Here is a 12,074-nt window from a genome sequence, read left to right as displayed (position 1 = left end):
GCAGTTTATTATCTTGAGACTCAACTTTTTGTACTCCAATGATAGCTTGGTCTTTTATCTTACAGCCATCGATATCTTTCTCCTTCAACTTGCTTTCTCCTTTTGTCACTGGAGTAAGACTTCCCACCAAATTGTCCTCATGAACATTGAGTCTGTATGAAAGGGTTACAGATGGATCACTAATCTTATATAAATCATTAACGATAGTGTGAATAAAATCGAAAATGAAAAGATCATCAAATATGCAAAGGAAACTTCATGGACCTCCTAGTTGCAGTAAGTTCCACTTTGGGAAAATATAATGATTCCCAAACAACTGCAACATATTCAAGATCTAACCAACGTGAATATGTGATTCTGAAGAACATATAAGTAAAACAACTAAAACTTCAGAAGAATGATTACTTTTTATTTTTTATTTTTTGAGTCTGTGGAACGAACATAAACTCATGAATTTCCAACACACTAAATAAGGATATTTTCATAAAGAGAAGTTTATCTGAGCAAAAATTAAAATTGTGATACCTAGAAGTTTCATAATGGGCTGATTTTTGGCAAGGATGATCTCCTCACCATAGAGATCATCCTCACAAAAAATCAGCCCATTCCAAATATTTTTGCCCATATAAGACAAAACATGTTGTAGCTTTATGAGTAGCTTTATGTGTATACGGATCCTAATCCATATATATATATATTCTGATTGGTAAAGATAATTTATTAAGAAGGGAGGTCGAGATGACCAACTCAAAGAATGAGTAGCAAAAATATAAGATCACAATCAAATTAATATGACTTCTACATTATCTCAACAGAACTTTTCTTTCCAATTGTTTTAACAAATCACACTAATTTGATATCAAATTGCTTTCAAAATCAATAGTAGATTTTTATTTCATAATTATTATCCTTACGTTGGTAAGAAAAAGAATCAACAAACTAATATTAGTTCTACATTATCTCCACCTTATAGCATGTTGCAATATGTCAAAAAGATGTTGAATAATAGAACTCAAATTATGGTTACCCAAATTTGAGTATAAGAATCTCAAACGTTGACAAATCTAGTTTTCAAGCTTCGCTTAGGAACCACTTGAAATGCCCATACTAAACTAGAATAAAATAACATTTTATATGACCAAATGATAACACAAAATAGATAATAATGATACAAAGATTTTACCTGAAACCATAGGAATTAGAAGACAATAATGCCTGTTTTTGCTCTCGATCACCATTCATTCATTGGCTCTCGACAACATCAGATTCTATACAAAAATTTTACCCGAAACCATAGGAATCAGAAGACAATAACGAAATGTCAGGAACAACGATCTAATAAGTGACGTACAATCACAGCTAGTAATGTATCTCATACCTAAAATAATACTAGACAAATAATATGTACAAGAATATTCCATATTTCAAGAGGAATAAAATTCTTGCACAGTTTATTTTGTGCTTCAATTTTTATGTTTATATAGAAAATTTGATCATGAAATGTTACTAAATTAGAGGATATGTTGAAATATTTGGTAGTTAATGCTAATAGATTTTATAAATTGACAAATCTCTCTTGTAATCATCATTTTTTAGTACACATTTCGGAAGAAATTATACTGCGTAACCAATAACAACATAGCTTAAGAAGCTCCCAACATTTGAATTATGCGAAATCATTCGAACATTTATGAACATGATGGGTGGATGTCACACATTGCATGAGCTAATATAAATGAAGCCACAAATAATTGATAAATATTTACTTTGCTTAGGTTGATTTAAGGAATCCTTGATGTATAATGAGAGAATCAAATCTCGCGATTGTAGACGATTATGGGGTAGAGCCACGACACGTCGGTTACTAAGAAGCTCAAGGATCTAATGATGCAAAATCGAGAGAATTGAGTTAAAGACATAGCATAATAGTGGCTTGATGTTGTGATATACTACATGAGTTGCATGCATGTCATGTGGTCGAGCTTAAGAAAAATAACAATTAACGTCACATTTAGTTGTCGTGAAGAAGAGATAATATGTCATAAATTTGTTAAAAGTAACTTTACAATATTATTATGGGCAAAGTGGCATGCCATTTTTTATGTTCATTTTACATAAAATCAAAATTTGGCGTTTGATAGGTTCATTAAAAAAAATGGTGTGGTCACAAAAGCAAATCTCAAACGGTTCTTCTACGTCTAATGCTTCCTGGTTAAAAATATGTGAATTTTTGTTGGCTCAAAATGTTGAGACATTTCGAGACATGTTAGAATGTGAAAAATGATGCATTGTAATACGGTATATTGTGATACACCAGGTCATTATCTATGAAGATTATGATAAGAATGTAGCTGATTAGGTTAGATTTAGCTTGGATAAGTTTTATCTCATTCTAGTTATTTCCATATATACTCTAATGGGGTACATTGTAACCATCCAAGAATTCTCAATTAATTATTTCTTTCTACACGAGGATATTAAAGAGAGAAAAATTATCCAAACTAAATGTAATATAATCTAATCAGATTCATTCTTATCTTAATCTTAGTAGATAGTCACTTGGTGTATCTTAGTACACCTTATTAAGATAAGTTGTGATACTCCCCCCCCCCCCCCCCCCTCCTCTCTCTAACATACACCCTCATCACAAAACTGTAGATCATTTGTCTCGGGATAAGAGGAGTTTCAAAAAATCATTATTCTATTGCAATGCATCATAATATCTCATACTCTAACAAGACATAAGCAAATTCAAATTTCTTCCTTGGTAAAATGAGATAATGCCTTGATCATGCCAAAACATCCTTTGGGTTCAAGGGGAAGGTTGATGTTGAATAGATCACTATTCCATTAGTTAAAAGCTTAAAATAGTCCATGGGAACACATTAAACTTAACTTGCAGTTTGTTGGATTAAGTTCAATATTGATGGACTAAATAATGGTAATTTGAGGCCAATGGAATTATTTGAAATGGGAATGTGGAAAAATCACATTCGATATATCATATTGATTTAACAACAATTCAAAAATAATATTTATGTACTCAATGTCAAAACTAAAATTATTTAGAATAACATAATTCTTTTGTATGAGAATAAAGTCCATAAAAGATTATATGATCAGATATCTACTACTTTTGATAAGTGGTTAAAATGGAGATTGCACATACTTAATATTACAAATTTTTTCATAGAAATTTTTTAAGTTGAAAAATAACTTTGAATCCTGGCCGATACTCCAACCTCCTTCAGTTTCACGAGTAAATACATATTGAAACTTGGGGGAGTGAGAGTGATGACTTAGATTCTCCTAGTAGTTGTTCTATCAATCAAGTAGATTCCATCGAAAACGTAGAGGATTACACAGAGTTGATAGAGAGAGGATCGAACGCCATGAAAGTTAAGAATTTTGTTGAAGCTATTGATTGCTTTAGTCGTGCCATTGAATACAAGTTAGATTTTATCTATGAAGTCTATATAATTAGGACTCTAGAAATCACTCTCTAGACCCTGATCAAGAAATTCCTTGAGTTTTTCCTTGTTCTTATTACAAGGATGGTGGATCGAGATCCACTCACTCAAGTGGCAAGGTGGCTCTACTCTCATGGAGTTTTTTTTGTAAAAAAGAAGAGAATAGAAATGGAAAGTATAATCATGGCTTGTAGTCCATTAGATTATAGTCAAATGAAGAACATAAAATTGAAATAAAGTAAATACTTACTAAGAAATAAGCTTAGAATTCTAGCAAAGAAAGATCCAATATACTCTTGATGTTTGATTACAATTTGACAGAGTTTTGACTCCTTGAAAACACTCTCATTCTTTTCACTTTTGAGGAGAAAAACATAAGAGAGCTAAAAAGTTCCTTAAACCATTCAGAACTCCTCTAGTTATAAAACACACATGTGCATCTACACACATACACACATACAACTAGTAACAACTAGTAATATATTGCACACCTAAAATAATACTAGAGAAACAATATGAAATGAACACGAAATGCCAGGACCATTGATCCAATAAGTTGTACAATAATAACTAGTACTATATTGCACACCTAAAATAATACCAAAGAAACAATATGGACTTGACTGTTCCATTTTTTCAAGAAGAGAAATAAAATTCTTACACTAATCATGTCTTACAATGGTTTGTTTATATAGAAAATTTAGTCATGGAATTTTGTTAAATTTAGAGGATGTGTTCAAAGAAAGATTTGATAGTTAATGTCAAAATATTTTATAAGGCGTCAAATTTCTCTTGTAATCATCGTTTTTTAGTACACATATTGCAGAAGAAATTATAGCGCATAGCCACTGACAACATAACTTAAGAAGCTCAAGTGCTCAATAATCGAATTATGCAAAATCAAGATAATCCAAGACATGACACGATACATGCACTAAAATAAATGAAGCTTCAAATAATTGATAAATATTTACTCCATTTAATATAATCGCTGATATATGATAAGAGAATCAAACCCTGCAATTATAGATATGTAGTTGTAATATAACTTGGGAATCTCAAGCATCTGACGATATGAAGAACTTATCAGAAAAAGTTTAGCGCCATTTTTGACATTCATTTTCATCAAATAAAAAATTGATGATTGATTGGCTCACTAATAAATGGTGCCATCACAAAAGAAAATCTAAAGCCATCGACTCTTCTATGTCTAACTCCTTAGTTCATATTAAGGGAAATCTGGTTAGTTTAGGATGCATTGATCAAACGGAATTGCACACAATAATAAATATAAATATAAATAAACATATAATGAGGATGACATCATCCACATTCCACACCATGCATGATTAAGTCACACAAATGTAGATACAACCAAACACGCCTTAACAATTTATATTATACAAATAGTTAAATCTCAAGGAATGAGTAATTTACATTTTGAAATCAACTCTTATAATAAGAAATTCAAAAACATATAAAGTTATAAAGTTACTGTATTTGGACATTTTATAACAAACGATATGGATTTCTTGAAGTTCCTGATATACGAACTTGACAAGGGCCTTCACCACACGCATATAAGATTTTTTTACATCCATCTAGATAAATAATACAATATTACAAATAAAAAATAAAAAGAAATAGTTTTAAAATTTTTCTTCCCATTTATCATCTGGCCAATTAAAGGTATCGGTCTCAACGTTGTATCCATGATCAGTGGTGGTCGTAAGTTTCACCCAAACACTGTAGAGCCTTTTTAGATAGTCTCATTCATTCTTTAGTTATCGTTGAGTTAAATCCTCTTTAGTAGTATTCTTTATCTTAATAATTATCTTTGTCCAACAATAGGATTTCAAGCTCCCCCCTGACCTCCCACCTTGATTGACTTCTTCAATGCATAGGTTGATAACTAATTCTTAAGATCCGTACACCAATTTGCTCTTTTTTTTCTTCAGGAGACATATCTAATCAATAACCAACATTTCAAAGCAAAGATTAATAATAATAAAAAATCTAATCAATGGAAAAAGTGATGGATGTTCTAATACCACCATAGTAACTAAAAGCACAAATAATTAAAGAATACAACAGAACACACAAAAATGATGGAGTTGAAGGTATGTGGTGTTTTCAAGATGCAGGAATTTACATATCCAAAGTAAGAAAATAAAATAATAATGGAAACCACTCAATTATATTTTCAAATAAAATTACATAAAAAAAAAAAAAAACCCAATCATTCTCACATACATGAATTTGATAACATGAAGAACAATGTAAATTGTAAATTAGATGGCTGATTCATATTTATATAAAGATTAGATATTTGAATTTAGATGGAACAATTGGCAAGTATCTATTTTAAAGCTGAAGCAAGGCACCATAATACAACTTGTATAAGGTCAAGCAAGGCATTAAAAAGATAACTAACAAATGAAAGAGGACATGGTACTTAAAAACCATAGTGTTTGAAAGTAGTTGTTCCAACACTTGGCCGGAACAAAATGGAGCCTCCACCTCCCTGCAAACTCCACCAACTACTTTGCTTGCATTCTCATTTTTTTTCTTCTTGATTAGAGTGTCCACTCAAATCGACTTAATAATAACGCCAAACCATAAAATAATATCAATTGTGCAAAATAATTAACAATCAAAATATGAAGCAACCATAATGGTAGTTTCAACCTTGAAGGCGATCTAATTTTCAAGATTGTTGAATTTTAGATCAAGTACTACTAGTATAATAGGTTGAAGTCCAGATTACCCACCAAAATAATAACAACAATAATAGAATAGGATGGGTTACATAATTGCAGGATTAGTTTTCAATCTATGGATTAATAGTTGGAATTTCGGTTGGATTTGGATTGAAATTAATCTATTAAGATAGCATAAGGGAATTTATGAGATTTTCTAATTACACATTGAATTTGCAATTGAAAATCAATACAAATTTGCATGAAAAAAAATCAGAAATCCTCAACTCTCTGAAATTGGTCTCTCCTCATCCCTTTCTTCGTTTTTTTTTTTTAACCTAATTTTTATTTTGTGTAATTTGCAGCTATTAGGAAGTCCATTAAAAAGATATGAATTCGTTAAAACCCTAGATTAACAAAATAGGAAGAAATATTAGAGTTTGAGACCTGGATTTATGACTACTAGATTGGAACCTCGTTTGGTGATGAGCTGAGAAAGAACGACAGATTTCAAATATTCCTGCAAACAATAAAAATAAGATGAATTTTTATGAATTAATAAGAGAGAGATAGAGAGAAAGCTGCTATTCTTCTCCCTTCACAATTGCATGGTTTTTCTTCTCCACAGTCACAAAAATGGCTGCTCGTTTTGTTGAGATTGGGAATTTAGGTCAAGGAAATGAAAAACGTGGACAATAGATGTAAATCTTGAAAATGTAAAAGGGCATACTTGTTCTTGCTTAAATAGCTATTAATGTTAAATTACAAATTCTTGCTTAAAATTTTGACCCATTTTTCAGCAATTTTCGCTGAATTTTTGTCATAAACAAACGCGCACTAATTTCCTAACATTACTAAAACTGAATGATTTTCAGCGTTAAGTGCTGAAATAAACATCAAACAAACAGCCCCAAAGATTCATTTTCAAGTTGACTATATATAGGGAAAGGTTGCTTGGACCAAAGGACCCCATAGACTATAGAGCCTAGATTGAGGTCCTCATTTCGGCCATGCAGACTGTTATGTTGGTCAAAATGATACCTCAGCCTTTTGGATTTCTTAGTTTAAATTAGGTTTGAAAAAAAAAAAAAAGAAAAAAAAGAAATTCCTTGTTTTTCTATACAATATTTATGGAGAGAAAAAATGGAAACGTCAAATGTCCATGAAATGTCAGGACCAACGATCTGATGAGCAATGTGTAATCACAACTAGTAATATATCTCAAACCTAAAATAATATTAGAGAAATAATATAAACAAGACTGATCCATATTTTAAGAAGAATTTCATTCTATGCTTCAATTGATTTTGTTTATATAAAAAAGTTGATTATGAAATTTTCCTAAATTTAAAGGATGCATGGAAAGATTTGATAATTAATGCTAAAATATTTTGTAAGTTGTCAAATTTCTCTTGTAATCATTATTTTTTGGTAATATTCAGAAGAAATTATACTACACAACTAATAACAACATAACTTAATTAAGAATCTCCCACCATTTGAATTATGCAAAATCAAGATGATTGAACATTTACGAACATGACGGGTGGATGTCACACGTTGCATGAACTAATATAAATGAAGCCACAAATAATTGATAAATATTTACTAAGTTTAGAAATCCTTGATGTATAATGAGAGAATCAAATCTTACGATCGTAGACGATTATGGGATAGAATCATGACACGTCGTTAGTTACTAAGAAGCTTGAGTATCAAATATGATGCAAGATCAAGAAAATTGGACCTAATAGTGGCTTGATGTTGTGGAACACTTCATGAGTTGCATGCATGTCATATGGATGAGCTTAGGAAAAAGAAAGATTAACGTCGAATCTAGTTGTCGTGTGGAAGAGATAATATGCCCTCAATTTGTTAAAAGTAACTTTACAATATTGTTATGGGCAAAGATGCACACCATTTTCGACATTCATTTTACATCAAACCAAAATTTGACGATTGATCGATTCATTAAAAAAACTTGTGCGGCCACAAAAGCAAATCTCAAGTGCTCTTCTGCGTCCAATGCCCCCTTGTTTAAATATGTGAATTTGGATTGATTAAAAATGCTGAGATATTGCTAGACATGTTAGAGTATGAAGTATGATACATTGTAATAATGTATACTGTGGTACACTAAGTCATTATCTACTAAGATTAGGATTAGAATGAGTCTGATTAGATTAGATTTAATTTGGATAAGTTTGATCTGATTCTAATTATTTTCATATATACCTTATATGGGATTCATTGTAACCATCCAAGAATTCTCAATAAACTATTTCTTTCTAAATGAGAAAATTAGAGAGTAGGATAAAACTTATACAAACGAAATCTAATCTAATCTAATCAGATTCATTCTTATCCTAATCTTAATAGATAGTGAATTAGTGTATCGCAATACACCTTATTACAATACATCATATTTCTTACTCTAACAAAACAAAAGCAAGCGAATTCAATTTTTTTTCATGGTTAAATGAGATAATGCCATGACATGGGAACAACTTTAACTTAACATGCAGTTGGTTGGATAAAATTCAATATTGATGGACTAAATAATGGTAATTTAGGGCCCGTGGAATTGTTTGAAATGGGAATGTGAAAAATCACATTTGACATATCATATTGACCCCATTGATGGTAGATTAATATAAAAATTATAAAAATAGAAAAAAATTATTTAAATGAAAAATGATAACATATATCACATAGTTATCGATCTTCCCTTCTATTATATTATATTATTTATTATAATTGCTTATGAAGTATAATCTTGTCTTTTCATATTCATAATCATAATAAATATAATGAATTTATGATTTAGCAACAATTCAAAAATAATATTTTTGTACTTGATGTCAAAACTAAAATTATTTAGAATAACATAATTCTTATGTATGAGAATAAAGTCCATAACAGATTATATGATCAGACATCTATTTTTTGATAAGCGATTAAACTGGAGACTGCATATACTTAATGTTACAAATTTTTTTTTTTTGTAGAAAATTTTCATGGAAATGATAGGAGTCATATAAAAAAATGTAAAAAATGAAAAGAGGATTAACGCATATAAAAAATTTTAAATAAAAAAATAACTTGCAATCCTTGCCGTTGGTTGGACACACTTAGGTACATTTTGCACCGGTTCGAGTAGTCCAACACTCCAACCTCCTTTAATTTCATAAGTAAATACATATTGAAACTTGGGGAGATATTTATGATTTTTATATTCATTGAATTATATTTTTTTAATTTTGAAGAAATGAGAAGTATTGTTATAATTTTGTAATTAATGGGGCACTAATGTATTTTCTTAAAGCTCTGTCCAGTGCTCTAGATTTGGATGAACTTAGAGAGTCCTACTTGATCTTTTACACCTTTTGACTATTTGATTAGATAAAGAAATGTAATACAGAGAAGCGATGGAGATTGGATTAAAAGAGATGAGATTCTTTCTCACCATTGGAAAATTTTCAAAAATTTGTTAAAAACCATCATTTCCAAATTTTTTTGACATGGTGGTCCCTTTCTAAGATTATTATATATTATCTTCCATACATATCCCTCAAAGCCAAACAAACCTAGGTATCACAACAATTTTATATCACATATATTTGCATTTTAAGGGTGGGACAATTACATATGAAATCAACTATTATTGTAAGAAATTTACAAATATAAACAAAATCCCCCCAACTAATGAGATAACTATTTTTAATTCCCATTCATTTAAACTATATGAACATGTTATTGGTTTGATGTGGGAACGATGTTTTGCCGTCTTCATATTCAACTTCTCTCCTTCACCATCGTCGCTAGCATTAATTGTCGTTGTCCTCTACTTTTTAAATCTTGAAGAAGGTCCCATTTCAACTTGAGAATTCCTTGGTGCATCACAAACATAATTAGAACTCAAATCAATTAAATTTTTAATTAGTTGACTTGGACTTAAAATCATTTGAACCAACTCATTGAGTCATCTTGATAATTCAGCTAAGTTAGCTACAAAATTCACTTAGTCAAACTAGAAGCTTGACGAAAAAAGAATAGCAATTATCATAAATAGTTTATAACTTTTACCTTCTTACTCTTCTTTGAACTTCAAATTTGAGATGAGAGAGAATCTATGGTGAACTCTGGCATGCATGTGCTGGTCCCCTCGTTACGCTCCATCATATCGACCGGAAAGTCTTCTACTTCCCTGGGGTAGTGGAATAGTTTTTGGTTGACCTTCAGATAAGTTCTCTAGCATCATCTATTAATTATTTCAAAAAAGAAAAGAAAAACTAAACAGTTAATCATAGAATTTGGTACAAAAAGAGAGAGACACAAAGTGAAAAAAGCTCATATTCATTGTCGATTTTTTTTTTTTCGATAGATAGAAATCATCAAAGTATTGGAGGATGGGAGAAATTTGATTGCTATAAACTGTCGGATCTAAGGAATATAAAAAATTTCAATGGTCTTGAGACATCGAAATTAAGTTTCTAAAATTCATGGGTCTTGGGCTGTCAAATTTCTAGTTTTCACGTAGTGAGAGAGAGAGAGAGAGAGAGAGATAATAACCTTCTCCTTGCAACTGGATAATATGAAATGCCATGACTAATGACCAAGCGAGTGATCTAAAATCACAAGTGATATAATGTACATTTAAAAAAATGCCAAAGAAATTATACGAGCAATAATGCTCCATTTTCTAAGAAGATGAACAAAACTCTTTGTGAGTCTATTGCAGGCTACAAGGTGGAGTTTATATAGAAAAAAATATTTTAAAACTTTGCTTAATTTTGGAATATGGAAAAAGTAAGGTAATTAATGCTAAAAGATCTTTGTAAGATTTTTTAAGTAGTCAAATCTTACTTTCAATCATCTTTTCCTAGAGTAGACATGCTAGCATGTAGCCTACTATACCTTAATTTAGGTACATCAATGATCAATGATGTGAAATCAAAGGAAATCAACTAATCAACCGTCGAAACATTTATTGACTTGATGTCACATATTGCATGGGCTAATGGCAATGAAACCACAAATAACAATTGAATATCTATTCCAATAAGGGGTGGATAAGGCCTTTGAAAAATCAAAGAAGAAATGAATGCCCAACTATTTTAGGGTTTCAAGTTCGCTTTCTCTACTCCTTCGTATGGCATTTATATTTAGGGATATTTACGAAAAAGTGATTAACTTTTGACAAATTTACGATCCCAACTCACTTTTTAATTAGTAAAACGTGAAAGATAAAGAATTTGCAGGTTTTTAAAGTGATTATTTTGTTGGTTTAAAGTGATAATTTCGCAAGTTTAAGGTAACTAATTGGAAATAGTCCCTTTGAACTTGTGAACTTGTGAACTTGTCACTTTAAAACTATCGGATTCATTATCATTCTGAATTTTTTTATCACGTTTTGATAATTAAAATGACCAATTAAACGAAATTGTAAATAATTCATTTTCAGCTCCCGAAATGGTAATTCACCCTTGGTCTAAGCTTTAGTTCATACTTGGTGAAGCCTTCCAGTAATTTCTGACTGTTGACACTTGTTGGCGGAACCAGAACTTGTACAACTAAAATTTGTTGGTGTTACTAAAACATTTCGGCAGTGATTGTCTGGTTGTGGTCCCCTAGCAATTAGATTCGCATGTCAATACCACATTTAATGTTGACTTGATATTCGCCTTTTCTTGATGTCATCAAGAAACTCTAACAACATCAATACATCTACATTTAATCGTAATCTTATCCCTTAAACTTAATATTGTGTCGTTACTACACCACCCACAAAAGGTCCAAGTCATTATGCCCACTAGCAAACTGGCTCCAACTGATTAGCTAAGTGCAGCTGCCCACTCGAGGAAAATAGTGGTGTTCACGTTGACGGCAACGTGGCCAATTTTAT

Source organism: Akebia trifoliata, chromosome 5, assembly GCF_017979445.1.
Source record: "Akebia trifoliata isolate Shusen 1 chromosome 5, ASM1797944v1, whole genome shotgun sequence".
Lineage (NCBI taxonomy): Eukaryota > Viridiplantae > Streptophyta > Magnoliopsida > Ranunculales > Lardizabalaceae > Akebia > Akebia trifoliata.
The sequence above is the reverse complement of the archived record's forward strand: the minus strand, read 5'-3'. Positions refer to the sequence as shown.